Here is a 17,796-nt window from a genome sequence, read left to right on the forward strand (position 1 = left end):
CATTGATGCAGTTCCCCCTCGATGCTCATTTTGCTTCTCGTGCGTAGTGAGATCTTCATTTAGCAGATGCCAGAGCTTAAACCAAGCCTTCAGTTGTTGGAGGATGATTTAATGTAACTGTTGAAGTGCTCTGCAGGGGCAGCGTGAGGCCCCATGCAGCCATGAGAGCGCATCTCTCTGAGAAGAGTGAAGATGAGTGTGGAAGCTCAAATTCCAGCCCAGAGGTCAGGTTTCGCATTCCTGGGGCACACACCACCGCCTGTCTCCAAACTGGCATACCTGCTGAGTGCATGAGTGCCAGAGAGGGGGGGGGGGGGCAGGAATGTGTGTGCATGCTCCAGTGTATTTGTGTACACATGCACGTGGTGGAGTGTGTGTGTGTTTTTCATTCAAACTGATGTGTGAAAAAGGAACATATTACATTCCATTACACATCATCAAACATACATAGAGAAACTTATCAAAGCAAACAATGAAGTGAAAGAAGTGAGCTGCTTTTTTCCCCCTCTCCCTCATATGTGATACAAGCAACAGTGGGAGTGGGGGGGTTCCACTCCTCTGCACACACAGATGTAGAGAGGAGTTGGCTCACCAAATCAAACCAAGCACTCATTACGCCACGCATGCCATTCACAATCAGCTCAGAGAGAAGGTGGGAGTCCAGGGCTCCGTCGAGTCTCAGTCGAGCAGAGCTGGTGTCCTTGAATCCAGAGAGAGGAGGAAACCACCGCACCTGGCTGCTTTTTTTTTCATTTTAAAAGCCTCACTAAACAAAAACGGACTTGTTTTCTGTAATTGATCATTTTATTGTGATATGAATACCAGTCCGGCCACACATACAGTGGTTTTCATTATATTAACAATAGTGTTTATTTCAATGTCTTTGAACTGGGTCTGTGTGAGTAATGTGAGGAGAAAGTCACAAATTAGATTTAAGTGATGCTTTCTTTGTCACAGATACTTATGAGACAGTTTTAGTATGAAGATTCACAAATGTGTCTGCTTCTGCCTCCTCAAACTTTCAGCTATAAGGACAGTAAGGTTATTACAACCAGAAATGTACATTTACGTACTAATTCCAAGAATGTCTGTCGGTCTGTATGTGGAACACTTATCTCGCAAACCGCTCATCTAATTGACTTCACACTTGGTGTGTGTATTCCTAGTGGCCCAGGGAAGTGCACTGTCACATTGGACATGTGATGCATTCAATATTTACAAAAAATTAATGAAGAGGTCGACCAGTTGCGGGGAGCGGGGCAGTGTGTCTTCAGTCTGCGGTCCGAGTTGACCATGTCCTCTTCTATGTCCTCTGATAAACTACTGCAGCCTTTGGCAATTTGTTCAAACCACAGGTTTAAATCACCACCAGATCATTTTGATCAATTGGGTCTGAAGATTGTGTCGGTTGCTTAACAGACCCCTGCAACAGCCCAGTATGTAATTTAGAAAACAAATAGCAGCAGTTAATTAATCATTCAAACTTGCATAACAACCACACACGTGAAATGCATTAAGCAAATTCAGTTTCATTGTATGAACCCTTAAGCTTCATTTCAGATAAACCAGGTGGGATGAACACAAAGTTTTCTAACTTCACTCTGCACCACAGACTGTTTATAAAAAGTTCAGCACACAATCAATAAAAAGTGACAGTATATAGAAGTACTGTTTGAGAACAGGCCATTCTTAACAGGCATCTTTACAGCAGGCACTGCACTAGTTGGTCTAAAACTTTAATAACAATTGTTTGGGCTTTGACATACAGCAGTATTCATGATGCTATCTCGATCCCATACTGTAAATTAACGTCAGACTTGGCAAGTGGAGCACAGTGTAACCTTTCAGTCAATGCTCAGCTCCGTGCCAATACCGTTGCAGTCGACTAGGCGGCCTCAGGCCAAGAGCTGTTGGCTCATCTGCTCAATATTATATGGATCACAATAAGCTGTACATTTTCTAATGCAGTTCAATTTTCTAAATCATGTTTGGTCCCTGCAGGCCTCTGTGCTTTTGTGGGGTCCCTTGTGAACTTAAGTCTTCCCCGAGGGTTTCCCAGCCAACGAGAGCAGCCAGTGTGTTAATAACATGTCTTATTCCTCAAGGGCTGTGCAACATGATCTCCATCTGACATTCCTGGGCTTTTGTTTGTCTCCAGCCCCAACTGCTTCACTCGTCCCGTGCCATCCCATATGAGGCTGTTTAACATCTTAATCTGCTGCCGTCTTTCATCTGGCTCCTGTTAGAGCCTTAACAGAAAGATTGTGAATGCTAACTTCTGTCAGCACCTCGCAGTAAGAGAGCAGGGGAGAGGTGGAGAGAGGGAGAAGAGCAGACAGGAGAGAGGAGAGAGAGATGGCAGAATAGAAGACTAAGAAAAGGAGACACGAGGAGAGAGAAGCGATTTGGCTTGGTGGTTGAAGGAGATCATTTACTTAAAGTACCAAAGCAATAATAGAGATATACTCCATTACATGTGAATGTAATCTGAAGGTGTCACAGATCTAAATGTCTGCGAGACACTGGTCTTAATCTGTAAACATTTATTTTCTTTTGATAGATTTTTATGTTTTCATTTAAGGGTTAAATTCAAAACTGAAATGCAACCTTTAATTATAGCTGTCAGACAACCATGATAAAAACGTTTTTCAAAATGTAATGGACCAGAAGGATAAATGAGCAAAACCAGAAAAAGAAATAAATAAGAAATACACAATTTATGTATTAAGTCAGGGAGAGTAAGAAGTGAGCTGTCTTATACTTCACTGCAAACATATCTCTCTCCAGTCTGTGCTTCATTCAGCTGTATCCCCGACTCCCTATACATTGATATTTATGTTCCTGCAGCAGTAACTCTTCATAAAGTTTAAATACCTAAGAATATGACATGCCTTCATTTTCTGATAATTCTACGCTGTCATCTCTCTGGCTCGTACCTGTGAGGGTGAAGTGTGGGGGGGGAGGCGAGCCAGGTATTCTTGCTTTGTTATCTGCGCCGCTCCTGTCAGCCCACTGCTGAGCACAGTGGCGTGGTTCTCATAGTTTCCTCAGCAGATTTATGTGAACGCCCATCCCCTTGCCTGTGGCTGCAGGTAACAGTGGCGGCAGCCTGTCAGAGCTGATGGGCCTGATGATGTTCTTACAGCCATTAACAAGGCAAACAATTGCTAATAGGAATGAGCCCCCAGCTACAGGAGCCAGGTCAGCTTCAGTACAGTGGGCCCTGGTGTAGAAGGCAGCGAGCGCTTTTATTATCATTGGTGGAACAGCAATGCTCGACCTAGAGCAGCACACGATCAATGCATTCAGTCTCTACCTCCTCTCTTCACTGGAAGTCTTCTAATTGCTTGATCTCTCTTTTTTCCCCCGGCTTGTATAAACAAAATGAAGCAAACCTGGGGAATTAATATAAATGCTGTAATAACTGCTGTCAGAGCTGCTAAAAATCAGGATAATAGCAGGCGCCTTGCAAGCAGAAACAAAATGAAAATCCTCATTACACTTGCTTCTGCATTCTTCCCGAATGGCAGACATGCTGAAGCTTGTCACATCTGCTCTGAAAGTGTGCAGACTTATCTGTGTGCTGCTGTCCTTCGTCCCCCCCCCCACCCGTGCGCCCCAGAAGAGAGGCCCGACTCTGGCTGAGTTATGTGTTTGTGATGGGATGTAATGAAACTCATGTTTTCTGTAATGCGGCGCTGCCGTGTGAAACTTTAGCATCTCTCTGGACCGAGCCGCCGCCTTGAACTTTCATGCCAAGCTCTCGCTCTCGGGGTGTAGGTTTAAACCCAGAGCAAGGTAAATTTGGTCCTCGGCACTGTTTTATTTTTTCTGGCGTGCGCACGTTTTTGGGCACAACCTGGCATCTGCTAGTATTTCAGGCCGCTGGCATGGGCTCAGTCGGCGAGGTACAGTATCAGGGGATTTCTTCCCTCTGGCGATGGCTCCAGTCCAGCCTAAGAGGCCTGTCGTCTGAAGAGAGGCCCCTCTTTGTCGGTGCTATCGCCTTGTGAGTGTACAGGAGAATAGGCAGGTGGTAGTTATAGCAAGACAAGCTAGAGACACCCTGGTGGAGGCTGATCAGACTTTCTACATGACGAGTCAAAGAGCTGTTTTATTTTGTTTAGACTGGACAAATATTTGTGCGTCCATTATGAGGTTACACCTACAGACATGGGCTTAGGAGACAGTAGGAGTTTGTTTTCATCCTTTTCATCTTCCCCTCGTTGCTCCCCCTCTTCACTCCCGACTCTGGCACCCCCTCCACCCACCCCTCAGCAGAGTTTTTAATATCAAAGTGCGCTGTCTGACAGGGGTGAGTTTCAAACAAGGCCTCTTTTGTTGGCTTTCCTTCCAACCGGCCAGGAACGACAAGAACTTGTCAACCGTTGTTTGGTGAGAAAGGAAGATGAAGAGCGGCGGAGAAAGGGATCGGGACAGAATTGGCTCTTACAACATACAAAAGAGGTTATTTAGGTGTCTGGCAGTGGGTTTGAAACTAAATAACTTAATTTTAGCCTATTAAGGAGCAGAAGCGCTGCAGATATGAAAACACTATTCATTTTTCAGATTCCCCATATATTTAATATAATCAAGTACAATGAGGACACAATCTCTCTGTCTGCATCTGTGGCGGAGGAGACTGTTGTGTCTTCGCCTGAAACCAGAATGACAAACACAGCCAGGGTAAAGTTTACACACTAACAGTTTGCCTGGTGTTTACACTGATGTCGTCTGATGCTGAGGCTCTGTACCACATCCATGGAAAGTACATTCGAGTACTGGACAAGAACAGTTTTCAGTTACTTGTACTTAGTATTTCCTATTTATTTCTAAATATATTATAAAACGTTTATTTGACAAAAAAATATACAATAAACTTAAATGATCCGATTCATTATTAAAGATTAAAGACCTTACATCTGTTTTCAGTCATGTGGTTGCTAAGACCTACTCAGGTCCGATTTGTGCAAAGTTATTCTGAGATTCACATGAGGTTCCAATGTACTCAAAAGGACGATAAACTTGTCGTTTATCTCACACAAAACTAAACGTATCAAGATGGAGCTACGCATGGCGGCCTGCTCACAGGCTCCTGCTCAGTTTTGGAGGGAGTGAGAGGTCATAAATGTCAACCTGCTGGTGGCGCTAGAGGAGAAGTTAGAAGATACCAAAGGTCTGTAGGATACATTGAAGATGTCTGGTGGGGCTAAAATGTCGTCTTTCGGCACTCGATAAATACTTCTATCAGTATTTTTACATGATTACACATTTTACTTCTTTTACAACTGATATCCCGTAAATTATAGACTATAATCTTCCCAGTGTTGTTTCGTGTGAGAAATACAAAGCCACCACCATCATAAATGTTATGAATTATCTTGACAACATCTTCTAATCGCTCTTACTATGGGAAGTTCCACGTTGCATCTGTGCTCATGTATGTAATCCTTGTGGTGGCTTTGATCTGCCCTTTGACAAAGATCGTCACACTGATTTGATGACTGACATTTAGTATGTTCCCACAGTTGTTAAGGCCGTGGATGAAGTCCAGACTGAGAGGGTGATCAGTTGATCTTGAGGATTAGAAATCTACGTTGCATTGGTGCGTTCATTAACGTTACACTCTACCTGATCATTGAATCAGACCAAAGATCTGTACCGCTGACATGCCAACACATCACAATGAATGGACAATTAAATAAACAGAATTTGCATGGAGGTGAGATTTTCTTCCCATGCAGTGCGTAAACTTTATTTGACCTGTGTCCACAAAGGACTTCCCTATGAGTTTGTGGTTCAGGATGTATATATGAAAATGTGCATTTCCAGTGAGCTGTGATGTGCACCACGGAGAGGGAGCAGGGGGTGCTCGTGGCTGGTGGCCAGCTGAGGCCCCAGATGTGCAGCGTTGTTTGGGCCTTGTCCTGTGTTGTTAAGTGTGTAGTGAGGAGCAGAGCTACCGGACACACACTGAGGGATCTGGGCAGCAGATGACGGCTCGCTGTTCACAGAGTGTGACACAAACTAGGTTATTCATTAGTATGAAACTGTTAAAAAGAAGTAATCCTGACAGATAAATATACAGAGGGTAAAATAAATACAGAAATATGAGGAAGTAGAAAAAAAATAATTTTGTAATGAGAAACATTGAATAAAGGCAAACTGAGACAAATTCATCAGGTGAATCCAATATTGTATGAACTATTCAATGGCCTGTCTGCGTCTTCATGCTGAACGTGGCAGCTTGTTTCAGTAAATTAAGATGACCATATTAGATAGTCGGCTCTGGTTTTCAGAAATGTTGTAACATAGCTGTTTCCACTGCAATTATACAAGCAGTAAAAATATTATTGCCTGATAAAGTTTCATTTCGGATATTCACCATCCTTTTAGCTCTGATTGGGTCTCCACCAATTCCTGAGGAAAAGGAGATGTTTAACTATGTTCATCAGTTAGTTGCTAACTCAGTTTTGTTCCCGTTTGTTGTTGCGCAGGCAACATGTAATGAGTTTGTCAGGGCTTCTCAATGAAAAATGAGTCATTGAACAAAATATAAAGTTACTGGTGAGAAAATGAAAAGGGACGAGCTTCGTAGAGCTGAGGAGAACAGCAGAGTTCATAACAAATCCCTGTGCGTTCCTTACTATGAGTCATCTATTGCACATTGCACAAAGTTATGCTCTCTTTCTCTTGGTATAAAACAGGGTTATTCAGTTAAAATTCAAAGCATTAGACAAACTTAATAATCACTTCAGCTAAGTTGCCTCAGCTCTTTGCTAGTTAATCAAAATCCTCAATGCTCAATCCTTTTTTCTTCTTACGTTCCTTTGTCAGCAAAAAGGAAACAATCTGTAATTTTCTCATTCCTCTGTAGCCGTTCTTCATCTTTTGACATGTAAAGTGCCCCTGGCTTTAACTCAGTACACGGGTGTATCACTGTAGTATTGTGACAGTCACCCTGAACCAAGTGCCTTCTTGTTTCATATACCTCCTCCTTCCCTATTTTCAGGTTTTCCGTTTCCGTCCTCCAGAATGTGAATCCGTGCTCTGGGAGTTTGTCCTCCTCTTTCCTCAGTTTTTCCCTTTTTTTTCCGTTCGTCACGGAGATGGCCGCCTGTTCCCACACTGACTTCTGAACAGAGTGGAAGAGGTAACAAGTCACCTACCTTCCCACCGCTTGTTTGCTTTCCACCTTACGTTACGCACAGGGAATGAAACCGTACTATTTTGAGACACTTGAGGGGGGAAAATACTCCACCCAGGAGTTATGCAATTTACAAACATAAAAAAATGTTCCGTATTTCTTTCCTGGGTTTTTTCGAGGATGGCCAACACTTCTCGAGGGCCACGTGTGGAGTCCATGAAGGGTTTGTTGGACAGGCGCGGTGAACACACAGCTCTGGGAGGGAGTGGAAGTGTTCTGTCATGGTTGAACATGGGCGTCTGGTGGTGATTACAGACCATTTGTTTCTGTCAGAGCACAAAGCTGCAGCCTTCTCTCTGCGTGATAAATGAATTAGTGGAAGTGAACTGGATAGCAGGATAAAAGGGGACACACTCATCAATGAAATACTCTGACACTGACACGTTTGGTGATTACCTGCGCCGGAATGTTTTTCTCTAACAGCGGCCAGATCAGATTTAAGAGAAATATCCTCTGTCAGTTTTTCCCCCTCTGTGTGTGTGTTTTGTTTTCTCGTGGATAAAATTTTCCATTTGTGTTTTAAATCATTGTATCCAAACGTGTCCGCCCCTCTCTCTAACCCCTTGTTTTCTTCTCTTGCTCTCTCTTACTCTCTCTTTCCCTCTCTCTCTCTCTCTCTCTCTCACACACACACACAGGCACATACATAATAAACATACTAGTCGATGACCTGGCTAATGCTTGTTCCCTGTCTAAAGAGCAGAGATAAAAACAGAGAGGAAAGTGGTGAGCAGTGCAGTAGACCCCACCATCAACACCACCACTGCCTCCCCCACCTCCCTTCTCTTTCTCTCTCTCTCCCCCCGTCCTCCCCAAGGGGATCGGATGTTCTCAGCCGTTATAAGCAAGCAAAGCTGGCGGCCGGCAGACCGTCTGGCTCCAGAGCAGCCCGGGCACACAGACAATGCCAGACCTTCTGTCATGAGGTTTGCTTTCACTGAGGTCAGCTAAACAAGCCTCGAGGCCCTAAACACAGCCATGTGCACACGTACGCCTTCTTCCTCACATGCACACACACACACATCTGCACACACTCAAGATAACTGGCTTTACTTCCTACCCCAGGCAACAGTGTCAGTCTCTTGTTTGTGTTGTCTACGTCTGTGTTTGCAGTGTCACACTGTCCTGCCGATAATGACTTCCCTCTTCTTGACCATTGATTGGCCACCTGACCCGCTCACCACGCCACCGTCAACACACTTTGCATGCCGTGGCATTTTGATCAGAGCATTACTGTTGCATTGTTATTACACATACACTGTTAACACTGTCACTGCCAGCTGCTATAACACACTGTGACATGCATTTACTCAAATACTGCACAAACCTACAGGCCCGAGATCCTTTTACTTTACTGGACTATTTGGTTTTAAGCACTGAATGTATATATGGTGATTTTTACAGCATCGGTCAAATTTATCCATTCACACATTCATACAGAACAAGTTGGGGTTCATTATTTCGCCCAAGGACACAAGGACAGAGCAAAGACGAAGAGCCGTCGATCAAACCAACAACCATCTGCATAGTGGACGACCTTCTGTACCTCCTGAGCCACATCTGACCCCATGCTAGCATGCTAACACAAGAGGTGGTAAAAGTACACACATTCTTTACTCAAGTAGTAGTACAGTGTTAAAAACAACTCAAGTAAAAGTATAAGTACTGATTCAACCTCTTTACCCAAGTAAACATATAAAAGTTCAAGTTCTGACATCTACTCAAAGTATAAAAGTAAATAGTTTTCTGCTGGCTGTATCCATGCAAAGAAAACTTAAAGTCATGTCACGCAAGTGAATATCAGTGAGCAAATTAAATAATATATATTTTTTGTTCACATGTAAAATTCAGTGTTAGTTTTAAATTGCTCTCTCCCAACTTTAGTCTCATCTTTCTCGATTGATTCGAAAACATTTAGTGTCAGAAAAACAGACTTCATCTATATTATTAACATACTGTAGGACCAGCCATACTCTCACATGGTATAAGTGTTATATTGCAGTATTGATATATACCATGATGCAGTAAATTTTCTGGAAAATCAATTAAGATGGATGCCGGTGGATAAAGCAGTGTCTGTTTTAGCAAACTCAGCAAATGAAATACCTAATAAACTAAGGTACTTTATTATATAATGAAAGAGTGTATAAAAACTGCAGAGTCCTGATCATTTCTGTAATGGCTTGAATGTATGAGAGAATTTAAAAGGCAGTATATAAACTACATGGAAAATCTGAAAATACATTTATTTTTATGTCTAGATTTGTGATACGACATTGTAAAAATCTTTTTTTTTCTGACGGTATCATATATATGATTTATCGGCTGGTTACAGCTCTTCTTTAACATCACACGGAATAAAATACATGAAGTTTGGACTGTGGTTTTTATGGCTGCATCATTCTGTCTCATGTTTGGGATGTATTGTGTGGGTTTGTGCAACGCATGAGATTGTTATGACTGACTTCCCTTGTACCAGAAGCATGATATATCTTCTCGGTGTCTGAAAGTATAGACGGAGAGGAGAGGTGAGGTGAGGAGGGGAGAGGAGAGGAGGGGAGAGGGGGGGGCTGCTGGATATATTATGGTCTCCTGTGTTTGGGGATGCGCCAATCAGCCTGCACTCAGCAAAGCACAGTAACTTTTGTGAGTGAGTTATTCCAGCTGAGGCTTCTTTGTAGCCCGCTGTGGCTGTTTTTGATTTCACAGTCCACCCCCCCACCCACCCCCACCACCTCTCTCCCCCAGCTAGCATCTCAGAATGGACACCCCTACACCCCCTCCCTCCTTCCTCCAGCACTACCCCTATACTACTCACTGGTACTCACTCATGTTCTCTCTCACATGTTAAAATAGTGACACGCACCACAACAGGTGTTTACACTCGCTTGTCTGTCCGCACAGGTCTCAGGGTGATTGATGAAAGACGGCAGGAAATTAACCATGAAGGATTACATTGTGTTTGAGGCAGCGGCCGGGCCTGCAGAGCGTGTGTGTGGTGTTCCCCAGGAGAGGCTGCTGCTGGCCTGCAAATGTGAGTGCTCTAATAGACAGATTTAACAATTATGAATGATAAAGTGGCGTAATCTTTTGTAAAAGAAAGTGGCAAAAAACACTCAAGCACACTTTTTACAAGACATTTCTAAAGGAGAAATTCTTACTCATAGTAGACAGAAATATCATAAAATCGTTTTAGGATATTTCTAATAAATTAAAAGAAGAAGCAAAAATGAATGTGTGGATTTGATTTAGATTTCTATGAGCTTCCAATCACTTTACCTTAATTATCTCCACCAAGGGGGTTTTAGGTTTCAGTGGTGGATTGAGGATTTTTCTAAATCAGGAGCCATAAAGGGCCCGCAATTTACACAGAGGGGCTAATTATATATCCAATATTTATGCACAATTCCTAATTCAATAAGACTCTATAGCTTTGAGCAAAGCCACACATCACTGAATATATTTTGAAAATGGTTCCATGTTTAAGCTCATTGTGGCTTTAAAAAATTAATATTTATTGTTGGTGTTTGTTTAAAAGAATACTGAGAAGGCAGGGGCACTGCATGGGCCAATCAGATTTCAGCTGGGGCCAGTGCCTCCCTGGCCCTGTTTCTGGATCCGCCCCTGTTATGTCTGGACCCATGTCCGTTTGTTGGTTTGTTTGTCAGCAAGATTACACAAAAACCACTGAATGGTTTTCTAAGAGACTTGGTGGAAGGATGTGACATGAGCCAGGGCAGAACCAATTCAATTTAATTATTTTTTTCACTTTCATGTTTAGGGGACAGATATTTGTAATATAATAATGTGTGTGTTCAATTTGGTGCAGATCCACTTAAAAATGTGGGTCCAGTGATTTTAAATGTGGCTTCATTAGGGTACTGTCGGGCCTGAGCAGAGGTATGCGCTAAACTGACAAAAAAAGGCAGTGGCTTCTATACAAAACAATATTGGACACTAATGGTATCTGTTCTAGATACATGAAACACTCCTGTGTGTAAATTGTGCCTTTTTATATTGAGAGGTCTACAGTGCAGTCTTTCTAGAGAAGAAAATAACAGCTACATGCTCTGAAATGTTTCCTTCGGTCCGCTACCGCTCTGCTCTCTATCCATCTATCTCTCCTACATCTCCTTCCTCTCCTTCTCACCCTGGTTTTTTAATCACTCCCTCTTTCTGAATGAGCTGCCCTTGGATTACTGGGGCTTGTGGAGGTCTATCAGAAACATGTGTGGAAGGTTGGAGGCGGCTGATGGGAAGTCCTTCATCAGACGGCTCACCCTCGGTTCTCTCCAAAGGGCCCGAGCCAGTGGGGAAGAAAAACTCTGCAGCGAGTTCAAAGACATAAACTTATTGGCTTTTTACAGGATATTATTTTCCACTGAACAGATAAACAGGAAAAAACTTCTCACCCTAAACCACTCTCTGTAAAATACAGGAGCCAGTTGGAAAAATGGAACATTCACTCCCCTCCTGGAATCGCCCTCAGTCATCGGCGCCCCTGCTTTTAGCCTGTGCCTCTCCTGCCCTCTGTGTCTGTCTGACTAATCCTGTGTGTGTTCAACTGTGAATTATATCATCAGAGACACCACATGTTGGGATCTAAGAACATCATCATCCATCATGGACGATCAAAGACACCAGCAAATTATTTATAAAGATGTGATTTAATCTCAGACTGCTCTCTCAGTCTGTGTGGATGAGTTCTTTGCTAATTGAAAATGTTTCATCATTTTAATGTTGATGAATGATAATGGTGAAGGCGGCCACTGAAAGACTACACTTTCACTTCAGTTTTTTGCAGAGCACTCAAACACTGCCCTCTTGTGGACTGTATTGTCTTGAGAGATGTGCATTAGTAGAAACAAAACACTTTTAACAGCAGATACAGATGCAATGAAGAAATGTGCACCCTCTGTGGTAAAGCTGTTCAGTCATGGAAGAAGTACTGGACAACAATGTGAAACAGCCCTTTACAAGTTAAGCCCTCAGAAGAAAGTACAGAACAACTGTCAGCAAATTCAACCTAAAATCAGCTAAAAATACTTTTTTGTGATATTACAAGATTGTTCATACTGATATATCAATGTGTTAGTAGATTTTTAAACTGCTGTAGCTGAAATATTTAATGTACAACTTCCCTCTTTTGACCTCAGTCAATGAAATTAGACCAACTCTGAGGCTCAATCAGACAAAAAGTCATGGTTGGGAGCCTGATTTAATCTTTGATCTTATCATAAAGACATGAACTTTAAAGATATGTCAAATAAAACTGGTGTCGTTAAAATGCAAGATTTAAATCTGAAATCAAATTAAGTAGAAGTAGCAGAAGGGGGGGGGGGGGGGGGGGGGGGACTACAAGTACCTCAATGTTTGAACAAAGTTCAGAACTTAAGTAATGTACTTTTCATGACTGAAAATAGATGTTTCTTTTTGTTCCAGTTGAACAGTGTCACTATGTTGTTTTTCTCACAATCTTTCTACTCTCACGAGAAGCACCAGAGTGACTACATTTGGAAATTTTGGCATAAACCGATACTATCAGCCTTCAAATCAACGTGGTGTAAATTCACCAGTTACTGTAAATACATTACAGAACTTAAAGCCAAGTCTTTCAGCTCATCATAAAGAATTCACTGCAGGAGAATAAGGAGTCGTCCTCCCACTCTGTGTTTCAGCTGCCGAGCGGAGAGAGAGGGACCGAGCTGCCTGAGAATGAGCCAGAAAGGGAATGGAAAAATCCACGGCATTTAGGTAAAGCCGTGTCATAAAGGCAGCACTAATGAGCCAGAGGTTTTAAGAGAGGGGGGAGGAGGGCAGAGGAAATTGTTTACATATGGATTTGAAAGAGCACAGGCATCACAGCTATGTTGTGTATTTAATGAAGCAATGTAATCCTGGGGTACACGTCTCTTCACTGCTGCTGCTGCTGCTCTAACACTCCTCTTTCACATGCACGCATGTTTTATCTTACTATTATCAACTTAATCATACAAGAAAAACTATATTTGCCATTTTTAGATATTGAAAGTAGGTTATTTAATTTGAAACAACAAATACACATTGATGATGCTTGTATCAAAGAAGGCTTGTGATTTCTTTCCTTGAACCCTCTCAGGAAACTGGGTCCTTGGGCCAAAAGCTACTAACAATATGTCACTTTTCTGATGCTACCAGCACTAAAACAAATAATTCCCCATCTATTTTGTTTTTAATCTGCTGCTTAAACGCACGGATTGACCAGAGGCTGCGTGCAAATGCATAATAGATAAATGCAGACGATTGCTGAGGACTACAACTAGCCTGATTGCTTTCTTTTCCTGAAGCCACATTCAATCATCCACAAAGCCACATTAAACTTCGTACCCATTACAAGGGTAACAGGCCGGTAGTTTTAATGAGTGATATACCTGGAAGAAAAGCCACACACATTATAGATGTGTCAGGCTCATTCAGCTGCTTCATCTTCACATGAAATATAACAAGAGAAAAACTATGAAAACTGAAATACTTTGGGTGGTGTGGTGCTAAGAAACAAAATGAAAATGTTAATGTCCTAAAAAAAAATTCATCACATTAAAGGAATAGGCCATTTATTGCAATTTGCATGAACATGTTACTAAACTTGTTGACTTTTTAATGTTTTTTTCTTTTTAACAATGAGCCATTTTTCAAAATAGCTACCTAAGTTCAATTATTGTTGCAAGTAGTGAGAAGCAGTGCAGTGCAGTAGTGAATCTGCACTTCAACCATTCAAAGTTATGTATTATTATATTATGATATTATCGCACAACACACACACACACATACACACACATATACACACACACGCATGAGTCAGCTGTTGACATTTATTTCTAGTTCACATGATACTTGAGTTTCTTGAAACTTCATTTTACACCCACACAGAAGAAGTTATTTGCAATTAATAATGAATTAATGGACCCGACAAGTTGTTCTTGTGCTTCCTCGGATAAAAGATTTTACTGGCTGCTCCTCATTGTCGCACACATTCTTTACTTCAATCACTGAATTCAAACGGTGCAAGGTGATTTGGTTACGTGAGAGCTGTTTTTAAAGACGTGACACTTAATAAGGATTAAGATTTGATCCTAATCTGGTTGTGTGGTGGCTCCAGTATGATTCTGCGTTTTAGTCCAAAACACATGATGTGACATAAGAATAAAAGACAAATGAACATTTACATTGCCTTAGTTTCAGCCTCTTATACAATCTCAATGTCTATAATAAAAGAAATTATGATACAATAATGTCTAAATAAAGATTTGTCTTAATTTATTAAACAGCAAAATCAGGACACCATTTCTGATATTTAAAAAGATGTTTTAAAACATTTGTTGATATGCTAATGAAAATCACTTTTCAGGATACAGTAAGACGGATCAAACAAAAAACCTTAACGACTGCTTGCATACTAATACTAATGAGAAGACATTATCGGCAAACACCAGAAATGTTGATGAGTCCAATAAGAGCCCTGCACTGCCTGCAGTTCTCTGAAATAAGCAAGTTTTAATGTTCAAGAGTAATGCTTAATTATCCATACATGGCCATTTACAAGCATATTGCCACAGGGCTCGTGTTTCACAACAGTCCCCAATCTAATAGAAGATAGCATTATTGCGTGCAGTCAGAATTATTCACTGCATTACCCACGATTCATAGCATGTATTAACACAAGCAATTTCATGCATATGGATACAGTGGGTCTTGGCAGGGGAGCTCCTGATTGCTCTGAAACTAATTTCACAATCATTAGTTTTGGTGGTGGTGTGAGTGACAGAGTGTATTTACCAGATTTCAGAAAATGACAAGTTCCACAAGCTTTGGGGAGGAAGTTAGAAAGATGAAAGTCTGATCCGTGTTTTTAAAAGAAACTGCACAGTGTAGGCTGTGTCGTCAGATAAAAGGAATCTGCTTTATTATCCAAACTTTTCCTTTCCAAACTCAGAAAGTACAAGTTATATATGATAAATGATAAAAAATTGCTTAGTGTATATCACTGATGATATCATGTCCACCCATAAAAACTGATATTTATAAAAAAAAATACACAGAGGGAGCCGTCTTTGTAAACACAGGGCCACGAGCATGAGGTGCAGGCCCAACAGAAAGCCATTTTAGCCTGGAGGTGAAGTTAATGATTCATGGCCAAGTGCTGCATCGTGTCCTTATGTAAGATGAGGAAATATTTTGCTAAGCCTCTGAATCAACTTAATGCTGTTATGGGTCATTGTTCACAATAAACATGTAAATTGTGTTTATGGAAAAACGTATAAATCAACTGATTCGATAATAAATTACAATCACACTGAGTCCAGACCATGTGTGTGTGCATCTGCAAAAAAATCAAAATAATAACAACAGCATCATCAACACACACACACACACACACACACACACACACACACACTGTTTTATGTCCAGTAAGTCGTGACAGTGAACAACGTTGAAACTGAATGCAGCTGAATGGACATCAGTTACATCTGTTCTATTCTCACTATGACATGTCAATGTGTCTTCAGTGGAAAACTCAGCGATACATACAGAACGTTCAGAATTGCAATTTATTCAAAAATATTGACATTTACAAACATTCTCAACAAAAAGCTGATCTGTGTATCATGATGTATCACATTAACTCTTGTAGTAACCAAAAAACACCAGTAGGTGGCGACACATTATTTACCTTGTGGGAACTTGTATTTCAACAAAGGCATGAGCTAATACATGTAACATATTAATATCGGATTGTTAAAATCATTCTGGATAATTATTTAAAATAAGCACAGCACCAGAATGAATGAATGAAGTGAACACTGTGCCACTTTTATACTCACACTCACAGATAATGCAATTATATTTCTTAATAAATAATTTACTGATGCTTTATAGATCCATCATAGGCGAATAATGAGACATTATTTTTTGGTTGTAAATTTCCATTTATAGAAATTGATGGGTTTCTTACTTTCTGTCATGTTGGCATTTATAAATGTTATTGTCGTGGTGAAGAGGCTTTTGATCCAGATGCTCTTTAAACCTTTCTCAGAAACAGGTTTGGTTGCTGTGAGAGGGTAAACTGTGGTTTATTATTGATATATATATATATATATATATATATATATAAACATGAATGAATGATGGTTAACCACTGATAAAAGCAACATCTGCATTTCAGAAGCGATCACACGTGCAGCCACCTGTGAGCAAAAACACGACAAGATAGATTTCCAAAATGGTGGGAACCAGTGAGAAGGCAGGCAGAGAAGATGATGTGATGATGTGTCACCTTCATGGGTCTGAAGCCAGAGGAGGACGATTTGAGGACTGCTTTGGTTCAGGCCAGAGGGAGGGATGGAGAGAGAGAGAGAGGGAAGGAAGAGCAAGGTCACTGCTGCCCCAGATTTGGAGGTGCCACTGTCTGGGGAGAGATTGATGGCTTCAAGCAACAGATAACAGCTTGCAGTGTGAAGGGAGATTAGACGAAGAGGCAGAGATTGTAGGGAGAAGCCGACCCCACCCTTCTGGGTCTGTGCTGAATGGTCACATCAGATTCTAACACTGCAAATAGCTGCTGAGCCAATTACAGGTTTGTGGAGGGTAAATGGGAGCTACTCTGATTTTTTTTTTTTTATCATACTATGGAAATACTGGAGAGCCATCACTGATCAGAGAGAAGAATAACTCATAGCCGGATGATTAGTTGCCTTAAAATTAAATTGTTTTTAAATAGTTATAAGAATGAATTAGTCTCATAACACTTCTCATTTCACTACAATCTGTTCATGTGGATTTACAAAAGGCACATTTACTCCACTTGCTACTCCATCTTTATCTGATGTTGTTGTGACAGCAGCCCAGCTGATTGGGCCCCTTCCAACACATCCAGCTTGTTTCCCATGTAGCCCATGAGTGGTCCATCACAATGCCATTGTTAACCACCACATTGTCTGCAGTCATTACTTATTCAGCCAGCCACCGTGCCTTTTGTCCAAAATCACCTCTTCAGTCTGTCCCTAAGACCTTCTCCTGCATGCTGCGGCCCATCTGCCCTTCTGTCTGACACATATCCCACCCACCCCCCAATTCTCTCTCACACACACTCACACGTTCACACTCAGACACGGACACGCAAAAGCTCTCCACACCAGCTGTCCAGCTCGGGTCCCCCGGTGGTAAAAGATGTCGTCCCCAGAGCAAATCAACAGAGTACACATGGGAGTAGTGGTCCCCGCTCAACAGTCTCTTCAGTTTAACAATAGTAGTGAAATTTTAGAGTGAACTCTTTGCAGCTTTGACTCGATTTGAACAGATAGATAGTCTACACGTCAGGTTCTGAATGGAACAGCTTCATGTTTGTCTTGACCTGTATTTTATTTCCTGTTTAATCCTCATTTCTGAGATGTTTTTGTTTAATCTTGTCTAAATGGAGGCAAAGTAAGAATGTGATCTATTTTTAACTGTCAATACATTTTTCAAACACGCCAAAAATGAAGAAATGTTAAGATGCATAAAGTTTTACAGAGGGATATAATTTGCCAGGTGGCACTGTCAGCATGGCTTTA

Source organism: Paralichthys olivaceus, chromosome 7 (genome assembly GCF_024713975.1).
Source record: "Paralichthys olivaceus isolate ysfri-2021 chromosome 7, ASM2471397v2, whole genome shotgun sequence".
Taxonomy (NCBI): Eukaryota; Metazoa; Chordata; class Actinopteri; order Pleuronectiformes; family Paralichthyidae; genus Paralichthys; species Paralichthys olivaceus.